The sequence below is a fragment of the Schistocerca serialis genome, chromosome 3 (assembly GCF_023864345.2).
Source record: "Schistocerca serialis cubense isolate TAMUIC-IGC-003099 chromosome 3, iqSchSeri2.2, whole genome shotgun sequence".
NCBI lineage: Eukaryota > Metazoa > Arthropoda > Insecta > Orthoptera > Acrididae > Schistocerca > Schistocerca serialis.
Genome location: NC_064640.1, coordinates 474616493 through 474635498, shown reverse-complemented (window position 1 = coordinate 474635498; position 19006 = coordinate 474616493).

Sequence of the window (19006 nt, the reverse complement as noted above, 5' to 3'; positions counted from 1 at the left end):
AGCCTCTATATTTTTGAGGTGATATTTAAAATTTAATGACTATACTTCCTAGATGTCACTTTTGGCACTAAATGTGTCTGTGTGGGTAAGGACTTCACAGTCAAACTCGCCACAGCCTCCTGATGCCTTTGAACGTGACTGAACCGTCACTGGTTTCGTCCTTTGGTCGAGCTGAAAACTCCACATTAAGCAGGCTAGAGAACATGGGATTGCCAAGTTCTGAATAATAAACCTCCACAGCAAGCCTTACCCATGAATACTTTCAAAAGAAAACCCTTTTGGACGTGCATGTGGCTTTTAATATGGCAGCAGGTAGATTACGCAAGGGCAATGAAAATCAAATACTAAATAATTCGATAGTAATACAAAAACTTGAGCTGTTCAGACGAATCTGAGGACACGGCAATAGCGAATTTTGGCTGCAAACGGGGAAAGATAAGTTAGTGACACATTGCTACTGCGGCACACCTTGCTGCTCTACAAGATACGAGACACTTTCAGTTCAGTTGGAAGATTACTCAGTATTTTAGTTCTCAACGTAAGTACTGCTTGGTAATGGTACACAATAAACCTATCGAATCAGTAAGCATATTTTACGGTAAATATTAAATGGCTATCAGCCCACTTACACAAAGAACTGTTAATGTGTCCAGTAGAACAATAGCAAAAACGACAAATTAATACAAAAGCTATACGTTAAATACTGGAAGAAAATGTAGCAAAATTTAAGGTAGCCTATATTTCTAATCATTATTAAGACAAGTGAAACGACGACATTTTCTTCAGAATAAATACAACAATTATATACTGACATGAAATGTATAAGAAGTAACGCGAAATGATTTACGTATAGTACATTGTCATATTCGCAAGGAGAACCAACGGAATAAAGAGTAATTTTTATTGGTTTATTTTCAACTTTTTAAAATTTACAAAATGTTTTAGTTTATTTTATTCTTTCACTTTATTTTCCCTGAGTATAGTTAGCGTCCTAGAATACATCGTGAGAATTTGGATCTCAGAACATGGAAAACATTAAATATAAGCAATATGTAATTTTTATGTTTGTACTTAATTCTGTAACAACGCCCCAAAGAAACACTCCACTTGAAAAAGGAGATAATGACAATAGACTCAATTTTCCTAGTGAAACTATCAAAGCCGTGACAAACATCAAGCAAACTGTGATGATGGTTGTATAGATAGGACTGAAAAGTAAAGAAATCAAAAGCATTGATGAGGCTGTATGGGACAGCAGATGAGAAAAACACCTTTGTCAGAAAAGGTATTTTAAGAATTAAATAATTAATTTCCTCTAAGATGGCGTCTACAGTTTGATGAATGACAGGCTGAAATGATAAGAGGTAGTGAAGAGTAGAACCGAAAAAAAATCATTGTGGTAGTCCGAAATAAATATGGATGGAAACGTAGAACGGATGAATAAATATACCACAATATGGAGTACACAAATAGATGGAAACTGGCTTTTCCTGACACCTGCACAGAATAGATGAATATAAGCTAAGAGACAAGAAATTTAGTTTCTTCTAACAGTAAAAGAATGCTTCGGTTTGGAGTAATGTAGCTAAGACATAGCTACTGACATCCAACGTCTCTGTCGCCCAAAAGTTAGAATTACATGTATTCAGAAGCGGAGAAAGAACTCTGAAAGAATTTTAGGCTATATGAAGAACCGAAATAAGCTTACAAACTTGTACAGAGGCTCTATGGCAGAAGGTGAGTAAAACCTGCCATGAATACTGGCGGCGCAGGTGACACCACATAAAGAAAAAGAAATGAACTTCTATCGAGGTCTTTGGTAAACAGTTCGCTAATAAACCATAAAGATAAATTGCATTAACTCACACTCTGTCGCCAGAGCCTGCAAGAAGCTATCGTAAATCTCAACCGTGACAACTAGTTTCATTTATTCAAGACGTGCAATCCGTTCACGAAACTCAATAATACAGATACGGTCTCAAATGGGAAAGCCCCAAGGTTTAGGCAACCCATCGAGACATTAATGAAGGAAGGCCTTCAGTCCCTAAATTGCGAGCAAAATTCCGTGACCACTGGGTGAGCAGTCGTTTGGCGGACTGTGGGGAGATCTTTGTGGTGTGGGGGTCGCTCAGAGCGATATAGGGGAAATGTCGAGAGCTGGAAGGGAAAGTGCCGTTCTAAACTGAAGACTACGCTCACATTTTTCGCAAATATTAAGTAGGGCCCCTCCACGCCCATACTTGCATGGTGACCGTTCTAAAAGATCTACTGTCATCCCTGCTTTCATTAGTATCTAAAAATAATTCACCCAAAAATGCAGCATTTATTTTCGCCTGAATTGTTAAACCTTCGCAGCATTCAGAGAAGGCACACGAATGGCGAAATTTTAGTAAAACCTACACTTTTCCTGGTTGCCATGTCAATATTTGCTTCTTTTGCCATAACACAGCGGAGTTTACACGGTCTCACCTCACTAACATGTTGTGCAGACACAAAAGCGATAAAATTCTGAAATAGAAGTTTATTAAGTTTAATAAATGTGGAAATGAGGAAAAATAAAGTCACTAGCTTATGAAAAAGCCCATCCTCTGTACAAATGTCTTCACTTACGTTATTCCAAGACCCATTGCATTTCTCGTTTCATCAGCTATCGATGCCCCTTAAAATTACAGCACAGGCAATTAAAATTGCTACACCACGGAGATGACGTGCTACAGACGCGATAGGAAGAAGATGCTCTGATATTCAAATGATAAGCTTTTCAGAGCATTCACAGAAGGTTGGCGCCTGTGGTGACACGTACAACGTGCTGACATGAGGAACGTTTCCAACCCTATTACTCATACACACACAGCAGTTGACCGACGTTGCCTGGTGAAATGTTGTTGTGATGCCTCGTGTAAGGAGGAGAAATGCGTACCATTACGTTTCCGACTTTGATAAACGTCGGATTGTTGCCTATAGCGATTGCGGTTTATCGTATCGCGACACTGCTGCTCGCGTTGGTCGAGATCCAATGGCTGTTAGCAGAATATGCAATCGGTGGCTTCAGGAGGATAATCAGGCTATCAGCTCGGAGACCATGGCTGCGGTTACCCTTGACACTGCATCACAGATACGAGCGCCTGCGGTGGTGTACCCAACGGCGAATCTGGGTGCACGAATGGCAAGACGTCATTTTTTCGGATGAAACCAGGTTGTGTTTACATCATCATGATGGTCGCATCCGTGTTTGGCGACATCGCGGTGAACGCACATTGGACACGTGTGTTCGTCATCGCCATACTGGCGTATCACCCGGCGTGATGGTATGGGGTGCCATTAGTTACACGTCTCGGTCACCTCTTGTCCGCATTGACGGCACTTTGAACAGTGGACGTTACATTTCGGATGTGTTCGGACCCGTGGCTCTACCCTTCATTCGATCCCAGCGAAACTCACATTTCAGCAGGATAATGCACGACCGCATGTTGCAGGTCCAGTTCGGGTCTTTCTGGATACAGAAAATGTTCGACTGCTGCCCCGGCCAGCACATTCTCCAGATCTCTCACCAACTGAAAACGTCAGGTCAATAGTGGCCGAGCGACTGGTCTGTACGGGCCTTTGTGGATACAGAAAATGTTCGACTGCTGCCCCGGCCAGCACATTCCCCAGATCTCTCACCAACTGAAAACGTCTGGTCAATGGTGGCTGAGCGACTGGCCCTTCATAATACGCCAGTCACTACTCTTGATGAACTGTGGTATCGTGTTGAAGCTGCATGGGCAGCTGTACCTGTACACGCCATCTAATCTCCGTTTGACTCAATGCTCAGGCGTATCAAGGCCGTTATTACGGCCATAGGTGGTTGTTCTGGGTACTGATTTCTCAGGATCTATGACCCAAATTGCGTGAAAATGTGATCACATGTCAGTTCTAGAATAATATATTGGTCCAATGAATACCCATTTATCATGTGCATTTCTTCTTGGTGTAGCAATTTTAATGGCCAGTAGTGTACATTCTTTCACCAAAACAGTCTGTAGTTATCGGAAAAACGCGGTAGATAAGGAAGTTGTATATAATAACGATATGGTAAAATTCTCTGCTCTTTGGGGACTACCATTTGCCAAAATCTCATTTCGATATCTGAAAACGTTTATGAAATATGAAGAATGTTGTGGATATTTCACTCTGGCGTTATCGGTGGGGTGGCGCGATCGTAAATGTGTGTATTATTTCAGATAAATTTTCTCGAGATTGGTGGCAGATAGACATCTCTACAACAGTCGAAATAAATATTCAATATGTTAGCTAAATTTCATACACAACAATATATTATGTAATATGCACCAAACACAAAATCGTGGCCACCCCTAGTTTTCATTTCACCCTTTTCCGAATTTCGGGCAATGTCTTACTTTCGCGTAAATATCCCAATAACTATGACCTATAACGAAATGATGGGCAAACCATCATGAACCTGACATGCAAAGCTATAAGAAATGCAAAACTGAACTTTTTTACCAAATACTTCCTGTAAAATTGTTTGAGAAAGATTGCGGGGTGCGAGTCTGTCATCGTTGACCGACCGAAAGGTGGAAAACGCTTATCGGCCTTCCCTTCTGAACAAACGAATGACTTCTCCGAGCGCTTTAGACGAAAACTGATCATTGCACGTCGGCCACCGTATTCTGCGCGAGTTATATGGATTAATCTCGCTTCACATGCAAAACTGACTTCATATAGACATGAATCAAATGTTGTTTTACATTTAGACCTACTTCTCAATGAAAAAATTGTCACTGCACAATTGATAACCCAATAAAAATGAATTCCAGCACGAAACTGTTTCTTTCAGTACATCAATAGAAACTAAAAACTGAAATTGGATAGACTTCAGTTTATGAGATGACATCATCAGTAACAGTTCGAGATTAAATATTTTAGAAATCTATACTGATATTACCGAACAGTATGCAATTTCAGTTAAAACTGTTAATGTCTGGAAAATTTTGGTATATTTACGTGAACGTTCCCTTGTGTTTCTTGGCGTTTATAATGTCGAGATATAATAAAGGTACAGGTATTTGTATACTGAGTAAATGGCTCAGTAGAGGATGAATAAAATTGTTCATAAATAATAAATTTGATTACGTTAATAGACCTCACATCTTACGTAACATTTTTTGTTGTAATGTGAAGGACGTTATACCTAAGAGAGCAATGAAGAAATAAATATTAATTACACGAATCAGTGCTTGGTAACAGCTGAACTACCGGCGAGGGTAACAGGCAGTGCGGCACCAAGAGCCGTTGGAAAAAACTGCTAGTAGCTGGGTTGATATCTCGAGTTGTTCTGCATCATGTAACACCGACACGGTACCACAGACCACGGAGGTTTGAGGGAGAAAAAGCAAGGTCAATTGGCGAGGAAAAGTGATTATAGAGACCAATATCACTACAATACTTGAAACCATGACGTTGAGAAGTATTGGGACATAGCAATAGAACTGATTTGTTAGTTATTGACGGTAGGCTGAATATTCACAAAATATTTAAACACTGTTCTCGGAACTTTCGTGAGAAAAGTGACAAATGTAATACTCCAGCAGAATAATATAAGTCACCACAGTGTAGTACATGCGAAAAACGCCTTGAGGAATGCATGGTTCCATGGTTGGCTTTCCCAGGAGCCTGAAATGTCACCTATAGACCATTAGGCTTGTCTGGGCCCAATGGGACGACATATACTTTCGAAGCAGCCTTCAGCCAGCAGTATTCGTGCATAGACACAGCATGTGACACATGTGAAGAAATTCGTGAAGATGAAATTCGGAGTCTACTTGACGCCGTATCACAACGAATATAAAGTTGTTCTCCTTTCCGTTAGAATCACAAGTAATCCCGTCCGCCCCCGTAGCTGAGTGGGCAGCGCACTGGCTTGTGATGCTGGGGGACCCGGGTTCGATTCCCGACTGAGTTGGAGATTCTCTTCGCTCAGGGACCGGGTGTCTGTGTAGTCTTCGTCATCATCATTTCATCCCCATCGACGCCCAAGTCGCCGAAGTGGCGTCACCTCAAAAGGCTGTCACTACGCGTTCGGGTCTATCCGCCGGGAGGCCCTTGCCACACGACAATACTATTTACATGTTGTCCTGGTGCCGATCCGGAGATCAGTTTCGAAGAATATGAACAACTAATCATTTAAGACTGTCACGCGATGAACATTTCCACAAAGTTTGATAAATATCGGATTCGCACTACAGTATAACACTGTCCAATTTAGGTCAGTGTATTTGTAGTTTGGTTGATAAAAGCAGTCACGTTCCCCAGTTAAATTATTGTCTGAATCTTCCCGCCACTTCGCCCCTTACACTATTTACTCTGCCGGCCGCTGTGACCGAGTGGTTCTAGGCGTTTTAATCCGGAACCGTGCTGCTGCTACAGTCGCAGGTTCGAATCCTGCCTCGGGCATGGATACGTGCGATGTCCTTAGGTTAGGTAGCTTTAAGTAGTCCTAAGTCTAGGTGACTGATGACCTCAGATGTTAAGTCCCATAGTGCTTGGGGCCATTTGAACCAGTTAGTTTACATGAAGACAGTGAGGTATCAAATGGACTAGCCAGGAAACTTATCATTAACAGTGCCAGTTGTAAATATATTCATTCATTTTGGAATTCTGAGAAGTGTAAAAATAATTATTTTGAAGTAAATTTTAGGTGGTTTTATGGATTGAGAGCTACTGGCAAAGGCCACACTGCAGCAGAAACAGTGTGTGCCGTGATGAATATGCCACGTCCACCTTGTAAAATCGACAAATATGCAAGAGTTATTAGAGCTGCTATGGAATCTGTTGCATGTGAGTCAATGAAGGGTGCTGCAAACTAAGCTGTTGAAATAAATGATGGTATGGATGACATACCAGTAGCTTTTGATGACACTTGGCAGGAGTGTGGCTACAGTTCTAAGAATTCTGTTACTACGGTGACCAGCGTGGATACTGGAAAGGGAATAGATTTCCTGGTTTCAGCCAAACATTGTTATAAGTGTAAATCAGGGAATGAAGAAGGGCATATCTGTTACAGAAATTACGAAAAGTCAAATGGTGATATGGAGGCCTCTGCAGCTATTGAAATTTTTAGTCGATCGGTGAACGAAAGGGGAGTGTGTTACACTAAGTTTTTAGGTGATATAGACTCAGAAGCAATACCAGTGTTGTAGCCGTTTAGCCTTACGGTGAGAAGATTATCACAAACCTTGAATGTGTTGGTCATGTCCAGAAGAGGATGGGCACCAGGCTGAGGAAGTTGAAGCAAAGTTTGAGAGACAAGAAACTTTCTGATGGTAAAACCATAAGAGGTAGGCCGAGAGACAAAATAATTTATGAACTGCAGCAATATTATGGGATGGCCATTAAAATAATACTGAGGATTTCTTGAAAATGAAGCAGGCAGTACTGCCTACCTTCTTCCACAGACTGTAAAATGATGGAAAACCAGTACACGACCTTTGCCCTTCTGGACCTGATTCATGGTGCTACTACCGCAATGTCCAGTACTCAAACAGTTCATACAGCCGTAAAAATTCCATCCTAGAGGGAGTCATATAGATCATAAAATCTGTTTACAGGTCCTGGCAAATCCTGAATTACTGAAGAAGCGTCTGCATTGTCAGACTCAAAATCCCATTGAGTCGTTCAGTAATCTTATATGGACTCGGTTACCAAAAAACCTTTTTTGTTGGAATGAAGATGCTAAAGTGGGGGGACAGTGATGCTGTTACTGCTTTTAATGATGGCAACATTGGTAGGGTAAAAGGGCCTCACCATATGGGAATTAATCCTGGAGAAAACTGTGTCAGAGAATTTGAATGGATGGACCAATTTCGCACTGATAAAGCAGAGTATTCAGCACAGTTGGCCACTGCGGAGACCGGAAAGAAGAAAAGAAGAAAAACTTGGAAAAAGATCAAGAGGATTATATACAGTATAGTGGAGGGTGCTTCTGAGTGACTGAAATTAAAAAATTAACCATATATTGAGTTCCAAACTTTTGAAACTTTAGAAGCCGTTCCTGATAATGTAAATTTCTGTAGCATTTTTCCCTAAGTCTTACAAAGCACTCCGAGGAAAGTACTAAAATTTTCAGAGTAATAACATACATATCCTAAGTCTACTGAACTAAAAGAAGAACATAATCTTATGTATAATTAAAATTATTTAGGATCACGTACAAAAAAATTACACAAAATTTTAACAGTGTAATTAAAAAATTGTATTTCCGAAAGCCGTGGCTGAAATGCAATTGTTGTAAGTAGTCACAGAACATACAGTTTAATGTCATGTATAAGTTTCATGTCAGTGGCTATAGTAGTTCCTGAAATACAGGAAAGCCAAGTCACTAAAATTAACATTGTCTCATATAGGGCTTTCCAACTCCCCTTAAGATAAACGCCAACTATTCTGCTAAGGCTAACTGAAGAAGTTTCAAGAAATAGTATCAAGTGAGGAATGTAAAAATACTCTGCAACACAGTAAGTACCACTCCCGTACGGACGGCGAAGAAAATGTTAGTGTGATTACAGAGCACTCCCTACGTGAATGGATCAGTAAGAAACCCTTACAAGCGGTACAGTTTAAAGTACCGTCCGCCATGCACTGTACAAGGGTTACAGAAAACAGATTTAGGAACAGATGGGGGTACTTTTCTGCACATAAGACGCGTATCGTGGCAGCGTTGTCTGGGTCCATCGTCTCTGCAAGCTGCCACTGTCCGTTTTACTGTCGGTAGGCAGCTGCGTCGGCTCCAGTTTGGCAGCGGCATGCAAATCAATTCAGCAATTTGAAAATTTGTTTCTAGTAAAGTAGTTTCCTGCTTTTATCAATGCAATTCTTTCCTTCTCATCTATCTTTTCTCTTTGCTCTCTATCTTTCTTCCCTATCTAGTTCAACTTTCTTCATTAATTCTTTATCTTATTTTAAATGGTCAAGAAATGGAATCTGGTGCTGAGTTTCAAAGCTGTACAGATATCTGTTATAGATGAAGGAAGCAATTTTATTAATGTACTGGGGATTGTGACGACAACTACAACAACAATGATAATAATAACTGTGAAACACGGCCTAAAATTGCCTGTAGCTTGTAGGTCACATGTGAAATAGCAGATATAAATAAATAAGAGACTAAGACATGAAAAGTATCTAATGAATAGAGAAAAATATTTGGATTTTCGGATGTCTAGCTGGTTTGGTGATTTTAGTTATTTAAAAATGGTATCGTCTCTCTGACTAAAGAGAATATATAAGTGACACAAGGTCGACTATATAAAGTCGTCCCGTAGAGAAAATATTTCTTTTAATGATAAGTCAGATATATCTGCAGTATTTAACAATCACTTTCTGTGCAATGATATTGAAATAAGTAACACTTATTTTCTACAGGGAATCATATATGTCGCTTGGGAAATGCCTTTCCGAGATTCACGACTGTAATACTCATCTGTAATACAGACAAGGGGGAGATTGCGTCAATAATTAAATCGCTGAAGACTAAGGACTGTCATGGACATGATACAGTATTACAGGTAATTCAAAAATATTTGTGTTTGCTGATGTCACTAGCTTGGTAGTAAAGGATGTTGTGTGCAACATTGCCTCTCTTTCAAATAGTGCAGTTCATGACATAAATTCATGGCTTGAATAAAATAAACTAACGCTAAATCAGAGTAATACTCAGTTTTATCAGTTTCTAACACACAATTAACAAAAATCGATGTTTTAATTTCACAGAAGGGGCATATGATTAGTGAAACTGAACAGCTCAAATGTCCACGTGTTCAGATAGACAGTAAACTGTCGTAGAAAGCCGACATTTAAGATCTTGTTCTAAGACTTAATGCTGCCAGTTTTGCCGGCCGAAGTGGCCGTGCGGTTAAAGGCGCTGCAGTCTGGAACCGCAAGACCACTACGGTCGCAGGTTCGAATCCTGCCTCGGGCGTGGATGTTTGTGATGTCCTTAGGTTAGTTAGGTTTAACTAGTTCTAAGTTCTAGGGGACTAATGACCTCAGCAGTTGAGTCCCATAGTGCTCAGAGCCATTTGAACCATTTTTTTTGCTGCCAGTTTTACTATTCGAATGGTATCTGAAGTAAGTGATATTTCAACGCGAGAAGTAGTCTACTTTGTTAATTTTCATTCGCTTATGACGTATGGTATTATATTTTGGGATAACACTTCCCATTCTCAAAGGATATTTTTGGCTCAGAACTGGGCGATTCAGGCTATAAGTGGTGTAAGTTCGCGAAACTCTTGTCGACCCCTCTTCATTTGTCCGGGTTTTCTGACATTGGCCTCTCAATATACATATTTACATATTCTTTATTGTCGTTTCTTGTTAACAATATCAGTTTATTCCCAAGAATTAGCAGCTTTCACTCAGTTAATACCACGCAGAAATCCAATATGTATTTGAATCACACTTCCTTGACTCTTGTGCAGAAATGAGTGCAATATACTGCTGCATCGCTTTTAAATAAACTACCACAAGAATTCGAAAATATTAGTATAAAGCCACGCGCTTTCTAATAGAAAATGAAAAGTTTCCTCATGGGTCACTCCTTCTATTTTGTCGAGGAGTTCCTTGAAAAATTGATCTGATTGCTGTGTTATATTGTCGACTGCGCTTACATAATCCTGTGGCATATGTTTTTTGGGTTCATAAACATATTTTGTATTTGTTATTACTTTTATATCGTAATTTCCTGTACTAACACATTCCATGACCTTGTAGATTTGCTCCTCAATTTCGTCCTACGGAACTAGATGTGTAAAATAAAATAAACAACCACGCGCAGAAGTTTGTAAAACTATTTCTGTTGGTTCGAGACGGTTGACTGGATTCTCACCAAGTACCTCGCAGAACATCGAAAAAAGAAAGAAGCTCTGGTAAAAAGAGTATTTAAAAGTGAAATGTGACCTGATAATGAAATGTAGAGTTACAGAAGAGACCAGAGGAAGAAGAAAATAGCATTGGAGCATAAGAGAAGTTGGCAAAAAAGTTTCACTGAGTCACAAACTGCTGCATTCAATAAAGGACAGATTATGATTTTCACTGAGACACTAAACACTCAGAGTAAAATCGAAAGCGAAAAATGCTAGCACTAGAAAAAATTAACAGCTCTAGTGATTTCTAAATATGATGAAATTACGGTGGAATGAAAAATCATAACAGTGAGGAAGTAGTATATCAGTGTTGCGAAAGCAGAAGTTCATATAAACGTTTGCAAGAGAAAAGGTGACAGAACGTTAGTTACCACCATTAAGCAAATGCAAAGAGAAAAATAATCACTTTAAAACCTCAGAATTTTGGTTTAGCATCTCAGGCATCCTTTAGCGCACGAGTAGTTTTACAGTGACAGCACGCTTTTGTGAATCTGCACAGCACACTGCAACAAGCTCCAAAAAGCCAAAAGAGTTTTAATAGGAAGTATCAGGCATTTTAATATAAAAGTAAGTAATAAATTGACATTCAAATATTCAAATGTTCAAATGTGTATGAATTTCTAAGGGGCCAAACTGTTGAGGTCATCGGTCCCTAGACTTACACACTACATAAACTAACTTACGCTTAGAAAAACAGACACACCGGTGCCCGAGGGAGGACTCGAACCTCCGGCGGGAGGGGCCGCGCAGTCCGTGACATGTGCGCCTCTAACCACGCGGCCCTCCACGCGGCACAATGACATTCAGATACGATACCAGACTCAAATGTGTGGTCTCAGTCAACAGAAATCGTTGGGATCAAACCTTAAGCTAACTGCTGAAATCATTCAAAACTGTATTATTTAACCTGGATCATTGAGGTCAAAAGCTGATCACAGCCTTCAGAATATCCCCAACTCCATTACTGAACTTGATAAGAGCTGACCACAATTTTATTCCCTGCGCTTCTCGAAGATGTAGTGAATACCTTTAAGTACCTGGCATATCTGATTTCAGTGTGTATTGACTGTGTTCTCAGGCATTCAGTACTGTAACAAACAGCGGACTCAAAGTGAAAGAGATTAGCTGGCTTTATCAGAGGTGTAAGTCTCGCGCATTTTCGGTGATACTCGGGCCAGTCAGATTAATGTGATCACCGCCTATGTTCGATGTCAACATGCAATAACCACTCACAAACGACAGGCGGCAGAACTATCAGTGGAAGGCACATAAAGCATGTCCGGGGGACGTAGAAAACACTGCAGTCGTTATCGTAACATGGAAACAGATCGACTTATCTGACGTCGTAAAAGGCTTGCTCTTTGGTGTTTGGGGCAGGGGTGGAAGTACACTCCTGGAAATGGAAAAAAGAACACATTGACACCGGTGTGTCAGACCCACCATACTTGCTCCGGACACTGCGAGAGGGCTGTACAAGCAATGATCACACGCACGGCACAGCGGACACACCAGGAACCGCGGTGTTGGCCGTCGAATGGCGCTAGCTGCGCAGCATTTGTGCACCGCCGCCGTCAGTGTCAGCCAGTTTGCCGTGGCATACGGAGCTCCATCGCAGTCTTTAACACTGGTAGTATGCCGCGACAGCTTGGACGTGAACCGTATGTGCAGTTGACGGACTTTGAGCGAGGGCGTATAGTGGGCATGCTGGAGGCCGGGTGGACGTACCGCCAAATTGCTCAACACGTGGGGCGTGAGGTCTCCACAGTACATCGATGTTGTCGCCAGTGGTCGGCGGAAGGTGCACGTGCCCGTCGACCTGGGACCGGACCGCAGCGACGCACGGATGCACGCCAAGACCATAGGATTCTACGCAGTGCCGTAGGGGACCGCACCGCCACTTCCCAGCAAATTAGGGACACTGTTGCTCCTGGGGTATCGGCGAGGACCATTCGCAACCGTCTCCATGAAGCTGGGCTACGGTCCCGCACACCGTTACGCCGTCTTCCGCTCACGCCCCAACATCGTGCAGCCCGCCTCCAGTGGTGTCGCGTCAGGCGTGAATGGAGGGACGAATGGAGACGTGTCGTCTTCAGCGATGAGAGTCGCTTCTGCCTTGGTGCCAATGATGGTCGTATGCGTGTTTGGCGCCGTGCAGGTGAGCGCCACAATCAGGAATGCATACGACCGAGGCACAGAGGGCCAACACCCGGCATCATGGTGTGGGGAGCGATCTCCTACACTGGCCGTACACCACTGGTGATCGTCGAGGGGACACTGAATAGTGCACGGTACATCCAAACCGTCACCGAACCCATCGTTCTACCATTCCTAGACCGGCAAGGGAACTTGCTGTTCCAACAGGACAATGCACGTCCGCATGTATCCCGTGCCACCCAACGTGCTCTAGAAGGTGTAAGTCAACTAACCTGGCCAGCAAGATCTCCGGATCTGTCCCCCATTGAGCATGTTTGGGACTGGATGAAGCGTCGTCTCACGCGGTCTGCACGTCCAGCACGAACGCTGGTCCAACTGAGGCGCCAGGTGGAAATGGCATGGCAAGCCGTTCCACAGGACTACATCCAGCATCTCTACGATCGTCTCCATGGGAGAATAGCAGCCTGCATTGCTGCGAAAGGTGGATATACACTGTACTAGTGCCGACATTGTGCATTCTCTGTTGCCTGTGTCTATGTGCCTGTGGTTCTGTCAGTGTGATCATGTGATGTATCTGACCCCAGGAATGTGTCAATAAAGTTTCCCCTTCCTGGGACAATGAATTCACGGTGTTCTTATTTCAATATCCAGGAGTGTATTTTCAAAACGGCTAAGTTTTTAAAATGTTAGAGTGCCACTGTGGTTAAAGTTTACGGTGCATGGCAACAGGCACCATCCAAAACCTGCTTCCAGGAAACTGTTGTGCACCACGGGCTATGTGTAAGGGCAAACAAATGAGCAACTGTTGAGCAACTGACTGACCATCCGAAACAAGGGGCTGTCTTCGCAACAACCGTTCAGATAACGTTGCTGTGTACGGGCCTCCGCAACAGGCACTTCGTTTGCGCACCCATGCTGACTGTTGTTCTCGGCGACGAAAGCAGGAATTTGCGAGCCGGTTCTGCAACTGGACCTCCACTGAATAGCAACATGTGGTCTTTTCAGATGAATTACGTTTTATGCTCCATCGTCGTAGAACGCCTGGAAGCAAATACCTTGCAACAATCGTCGGAAGAGTCCCGTTCGGAATGGGGAGAGTTTTGGCTCTGGGAATGTTTTCGTAGTATTCCCCGCGTGATCTCATCATTCTGGAAGGCATAATGGATCAACAGAAGTATGCGTGTACCCTTGGGCACCACGTTCGCTCTTACATGTAGTTTTGTTTTTTCTGAGCACAATAGCGTATAAAAGTATGACTATTGTAGCATTACACGGTAATCGTCCGTGTAGCCCTCGAAATCTATAAGAAATAATCTTGTGGGGATGTCCATTACAGTCGGATATACCTTGTGCCACGTGAGAGTAGGAGAGTCAAAGAGTGATTGACACAGTATACATTGAAATCATTTCTAAATTTTATTGTTTATTTATGGAGTAAAGAATTTAACTAAGTACAATATGTTTTAGGATCAATAGGTCATGAGTCTTTATGAGATGAATATAAAAGTATTTTGACATAGCAGACCGCAATGCAGCATTATTCGTGGTATTTTAACTCTTTGAGAAGGTTGATAGCTGGCTGGTTCAAATGGCTCTGAGCACTATGGGACTCAACTGCTGAGGTCATTAGTCCCCTAGAACTTAGAACTAGTTAAACCTAACTAAGCTAAGGACATCACAAACATCCATGCCCGAGGCAGGATTCGAACCTGCGACCGTAGCGGTCTTGCGGTTCCAGACTGCAGCGCCTTTAACCGCACGGCCACTTCGGCCGGCAAGGTTGATAGCTTCTTTATTGCTCGAGTGCGCGGACAAGTCGTAATCGAGTGCGGGTGCTCTGTAATTTTTATGGATGGGTATAGAATTGCTAACTCATAACCCGAAGTTGGTTTAGAAAATATTCTAAGGAAGCCCGGCGAAACTTTATTAGGAACAAATCGCGCGCGTACTTTGAAATACCGTCGCGAAGTTTGAGATGCGCGCTAGGCAATCGCGCATTACAGTCGCGTGATGGATTAAGTGACAGTGACCGTGATTTATTGACATTAAGTCAATAATAATTATCAAAGAACTACCGGAAGGGATAGTAAGTGTTCTTGATGCTTAAAGCAAGTGAGAGTTGATTTACTGTTTGAAATTTTACAAACCGTGTCTTGGTAATTCCGTTTGGTAGAACGATAGACATTATGGTCTACACTATTATTTACCATTTTTTTTTCAAAAAGAGAGCACTTACCTTTTTCTTTTAGAGGAATGTTTCTGCTTCAGTCATAAATCTCCTCATAATGGAGATAAGGTTGACACTCACACATAGCACTACGGTATTTTCATCACCCACACACATGTGCCACCATTTTTCCTCCCTTTTTGTGTTGAAAAGCTGAGATATAGCAGCGGTACGACGAAGGAAGGAGGAAGAGGAGAAGAGAGAGAAGAAAAGGGAGAGAGGGCCTAAAATGGGAGGTCACACTATGTAACATATCACATAGATTGTAGTGTACCTTGCCATCTAACTCCCTGGATTTAAACTCAGATGTTTACATTTATCTACGCGTTGTGAACACCGTTTCTTTACTTACGATATTTTACAATAGCAGACTTAAAAATGTCCGTTGCGAAATTCTCCGACTCCGTGATTAAAGAAACAATGTTAATGACACCGAAATAAATGTAAACATTTGAGGCATTTTGGAATTTCATCATGGAAAAATTATTGCATATAAAAGCAACAATTTTCAGCTGATAGTGAATTGCCTTTAATTCCTACACCTACAATGTTCTAACACGGCCACCACGGAAAAGAATTATTTACTGACGTTAACAAGACAAAGAACAGAGAAACAAAATACTATAGTAAGGTAGGCAGTCTCAGTGGACAAGCATTTAGGAGTAAGTAGGCATGGGTTCAAACAGCAAATAAATTAAAAATTCATTTCTTTGTTCATTTGAAAAAGTTTAAAGTTCTAAATCGACTGAACTTAACTTATATCCGCCAAATTATACAGAAACCAAACTGGAAATATGCGAACAACAGAATGGCGAATAGTCCAGCAGATCATACTCGCCGTCACATGCTCAATATGAATCAATAATACTAAGAATATCTTGGTCGGCATCAATACTGTTCGCCAATAGTTCAAGTCTTAACTGATAAAAATACTGAACATCTGAGGTCCCCTTAACTTGTGTGACGTTTGTACGGTATTTCTCTCCGAAAACCCTTAAAGGTCATGAGCTGTTTCCCCACGCTCCGCATGCATATGAGCACGTATGTCATAACTTCGTACTCAAACTGCAACCATCTTTTCTCTTTGTAGTTCAGATCGAGCGGCGGCGATATGGTATTGCTCATGCACGGAATAAGCCTCTCTGCTCCATGGGCTACAAGCACGAGGGGAGCCGTGCGCCGGTGGACATATTCGAAAATGCGTCCTGGACGGAATTGAGTGGAAGAGAGTATACAGGAAGAAAAACTGAGGGCGGCTCCTTTGATTTGTATGAAGCCAAGCGTTGCGCTCGACGCCATATTGCAGCCGAGTAAACGCACAGCGAGAGCTCCTTACTACTGCGCGTCGGAATGGACATTCTTACGAAACTGAACTAATCTAAGCGACTAAATGAACTCTTTTACGAAAGGAAGCGCTAATGAAACTTGGTGTGATAAGTCATTAGTCAAAAACTTACGACATGAGTTTTTAAATTAATTACTGTTCACCTTTTACAAGCTGTGAACCGCCGCTGATTTGAGCTTCAGATGGCAATGAAGCAAGCCTGTTTTGGGAATAGCCATTCTTTCTTGCATCAATTTCACTTTATCCTTAAATGTGCTTTTCTGGTACTATACACTAATAAATCAACTTCACTTCCAACGGAAACAACTGCAGGATTTTCTGGTTATGCATCAGTCCTGGAATTTTCATTCATATTTCCAGACGAAAAGTAACGCATAGGCATTACTTTAAATGAAGCCAGTAGGCTGATTAACATTTAATTTACACAAATGTTTTTAATTAGGCCAGACATATAAGTTCACTCTAACATAGTACGTAATATGAATCTTATTCGTTTAATACATGATGATTGATAAACATCGTAAAGCAACTTTTGTCCTACTTTGTCCTACATATGAGGTGTGTTCAGCTTTAGAATTATATAACTGTTGATGTAGAATGTCTTCTCTTTCAGCAATAAGTACTACAGGAAATTACGAACACTCGTTTGAGAAACATGCCTTACTTGCCCGAAATGTTCCCAATTGTTTTTGAGATATATATGACCCCAATAAGTGTAAACCATCGACTGTAAAATAATGAAAGCATCTAGTTTTATATGCGAAGTTCTAGAGTATTGGAAAATTATACTGGAAAATTATATACAATCCCTAACTTTTGTGCCGGCCACTATGGCCGAGCGGCTCTAGGCGCTTCAGTTCGGAACCGCGCTGCTGCTGCGGTCGCAGGTTCGAATCCTGCCTCGGGCATGCATGTGTGTGATGTCCTTCGGTTAGTTAGGTTTAGGTAGTTCTAAGTCTACTGGACTAATGACCTCAGATGTTAAGTCCCATAGTGTTTAGAGCCATTTGAAAGAAAACTTTTGTCTGCCTTGGCTTTTCATCCCTTTTATGAGAGTATTAATTAATACAGTGTATTATACAATATTTCTGTTTATTTTGTTGTGTAAGTAACGTCAAAATTGAAAAGATAAAATGATTACCACCGACCCACTCTACGCTCTCAGCCTTGGCTTACCGTCCCACACATTTTCCACTACGCCAAGCATTGCTTGCGAACTGTGTTACTATAAGTGGCTCATCCTACACATTAGCCGCTATATAAATGCTGTTTTCTGTTAAACACGTGGGCATCTGGAGCTCCCACTTCTGTCGCTTTCGTTTTTGGCCAACCCCTTCACATATTACAAACCTGGACGACATCGGCGATGACGAGTAACCGCGGTCTCCTGGTGAGCTGAAGGCTACTTGTGCATTGTGCGCTCAGGAAGAGAGCTCGAATAAAATACTTTAACCTCTATTTTCTCCACAATGAATGAGACTGGCTTTCCACCAAACTTAAAAACAATTACGGTTTGTTATATACATTTAGCAAACAGCAACGTGCACCTAAAATGAGCCAAACGTAAAGTAGCCAGGTACCACACTTTTCACTGCAGACTCTTCAAATTTTATGCAACAAAGTAGTTGGAAATTAAGTTATCACACTAACTATAAACAGTAATGAAAAATAGACATTTCATCGTCAAACTGTTACGTGAAACAGTGAGTCATGAAAGAAATCAATTTTTTGTGCCACTTATTTTCCTGAGGATCGAATGAGAGGTATTATACATAGTAGTGAAGAACACGTGCAAATGTGAAACAAGTGGTTCTTAATTTTTTAAAGGAAGAGGAGAACCTCTACCGGAAAACTAACTGCGGAAGTTGATGCAGCTTTACTTTACTTACAACAGCATTAGTTACAGTTGGTAATTGTTTACAGCAATAAAACTGGAATAAACATTTTTCTCATGTAATGCTACCAGCCACTTCGTACGAATCGCTCGTCACTTCACTGTGTGGTCCTTTTTCTCACTATTGCTCTTTACGAGTTTCTAACTTTTACAGTGCGTCAAAGAACTGTTCTAGCAGCTCAAATGCATAATCAATGAAATGAACAAAACGCATCAGATCACCTTTGGCTTTGAACACAGCTGTTTACTCGGTTTCAATATAGTAGACTTATCACGTGCGCACTAAATTTTGGCGCGTAGATTTCAGCTGAGTTTCCATTGTGTATCCTCTCCACACTGTGGCCTCGTTTTCTCTCCCACGAGTTTTTTCCACGAGCCGGATTAACCAATAGCGGGCCGGATCCGATCCGCAGGCTGACACGTACGTTAGATTCAAAAGATGGGAGGTACACTATGTGATCAAAAAT